Below are 2,500 nucleotides of genomic sequence, written 5' to 3'. Positions count from 1 at the left end.
TTTACAACTGTTAGATTTGCATTTTCATAATCCAAGGATCATCTGGCAAAGTATCCTACCATGTGAGAATCTGATATGAATAAGTGATTCCACAGGGACTTTTCGCACGAGGACTTCCCGCCTTAACATTTCCAATTCTTGGTTGTTTGATAATGCTTTTATTTTTTCAAGTCGCCCCTTCTCGTCAGTTTGCATACATCGTATTAACATCCTCAGTCTTTTTTACACTTGCAAGCACAGTTGCCTTCCCATACGAAACAGTGATTTCCGTCTCAGCATTTCTCGTTCTCAGTTGTTTGATCTTCCTCGCTCCGCCAATACCCAAATATTAGTGCCAATACTCGCTTTAACACCTTTAACACTTACAGTGCAGTTACCTTCATAAATTTGCATGTACTAATCTTTCTACTTACCTGTACTCTTACACCCTCTCATATCCCCCCATATCCGTCCTCACCCTTACTCTCCCACAATACACACCCTTCGCAAAACAGGTAAACACATAATTATATACATACTCACTCATAACAATCACTCATTCATTCTGACGTTAACCTCGCTCCTCGTATCAGCATTAAGTAGGTTTACAGGCTCTCTCATCCAACAAATAATTTCCGATTCTGGGTAACGAGAGCACCGTAGTGTATTTTACCTTTCGCCTTTTTTACTCGCATTAACTGATAGCCAAATCAAACATTTTATCTTTTACCCTCACTATCTTAATCTCTTAATGAGGTCACGTCCATTTCCATACACAGACTCACCTTCATTCGCGCGCTCACCAGAATGTTTATATTACCTATACTCTTCCGCCCTTCAAAATAGAATGAGCTCAGCTTAAGGCACTCGCTTTAACCCGTTGCCCCACTCTCGCCCTCAATAATACTCCTGTGCTCTGTTCGGAATAGAATATATTTTTCTATGACTGTTTATATTTACAATATTGATCAAATTCAAGTTATTATGACGATTCCCCTCCCCGTCACATTACACTTGTGATGACTCGCACGTTGAAGAAAAGCTTATTGTTACTGAATAACCCCACGCTTGTCTTCCCACGCAGCGATACATCTCTTTTACACTCTTTGGGAAAAAACGCGACAAAACTATTGATTCAATCACTCATTTAGTCTTAACCCTAAATACATGTTTTTATATGAGGATTTATCTTGAGCTTAAACATAACCAAATGACGCTTTTATATAACATCTACATCGTTTGTAGTTATTAGAATTTATAGCATGTATATGTCAAAACATGTACAGCTCCATTCCTCCCTTTTTTTATTCCTATTCTTTTATTCTTCATTCTTTTTTTTACCGACCGACACACGACTGTTACCCTTCCAAACATCTCAACTCAATTATTCATCTACTCCGCCCTGTATTCTCGCCGGAGTTTAGGCATAATGGATTAAAGGTTGAAGGACGATTCGTTTCAAGATGGGTTGATGAGATTCCATTGTCACAGGCTTGGGCGGCGAGTCGGTGTGCGGATGACTGATGTCAGGCGGTCGACAAGGGGCAGTCAGCGGGGTGACGTGACTGGTGTCAGTCGATACCAGGGGTCCGGCTCTGGGGCACATTAACCCATCTAGGGTATTTTCGGGTTTCATGCAGGGGGGGGAGGGCGAGAGTCCCAGTTTATCTTAGTATGAATGCGTATCAGCAACGCATTGTGAATTAAATGCACATATTTAAAGAGACAATGGCCTGAAATGTATAAAATTTGCTTATTCATATAAAGTAATATATTTTACTAATTGATAGTGCGTAGTTCAGGGTAATGGTAGTTTCCTCAGAGGAAAAGGTACAGCCTAAATGACCTGACCAAACTGCTTTGCTACCAGAACAAGCAACTCCATGCGATAGAGCCAAAGTCAAGTATTGATTTGCGTACAACGATGCAACTTCTTCCCCGCTACAGGGAACTTAGCCCAGCAAGCCAAAAACGCTGTGTGGATCTTCCATACATTGGAAGGAAGAGGGTCATAACAATAGCCTCAGGGATGAAATTGTTCACGCGAACGGAGTGAGTATTGTTGCAACAGATTGCAGGTGATGATTATCCGGCCTTTGTTCTGGGGAGGCTCTCGCTCTGGTATTGCTTTGGACGAAGCCAATAAAGACTTAAGAATGGAAGAACAGGCTATAACGCGGTACTGAAGTAAAGCGGAAATATTGTCTCACTTTAGATGAATCCAAATTTTCGTGAATTGTTTCAGAAGGATGTTGGATATGCATTTTTTGCTCACAACCCATGGAGCTGAGGCGTGAGTAGGCGTCCTTTTCTGGTCCCTAGATAAACATTCCCTTTCTCACACTTAACCAGTCCTAACCCTAACCTAACTAGAATAAACCTAACCTCACATAACCTAAGCAAAGTCCAACTTAGCCTAAGCTAAATCTGGGAAACAAAGCAACTGGGGAACATCGGTTGGACCCTTCGGGATTGGTGGCGCGCGTGTTCCCTAGTTGCCGAAATTGATGGAAGAATGGAG

At 41.7% G+C, this 2,500-nt stretch overlaps 1 protein-coding gene across 1 annotated transcript in view; it reads left to right on the top strand.

The window, feature by feature from the left end:
- The window catches only part of LOC122253313 (dopamine receptor 1), a 180,195-nt gene that overhangs the window by 162,966 nt on the left and 14,729 nt on the right, over nucleotides 1-2,500 (top strand). The gene's annotated exons all lie outside the window — the stretch shown is intronic.

The sequence above is a fragment of the Penaeus japonicus genome, unplaced genomic scaffold (genome assembly GCF_977035675.1).
Source record: "Penaeus japonicus unplaced genomic scaffold, GWHDUDI00000001_assembly GWHDUDI00000035, whole genome shotgun sequence".
Classification (NCBI taxonomy): Eukaryota; Metazoa; Arthropoda; class Malacostraca; order Decapoda; family Penaeidae; genus Penaeus; species Penaeus japonicus.
This window is presented reverse-complemented; position numbering and strand designations above follow the sequence as displayed.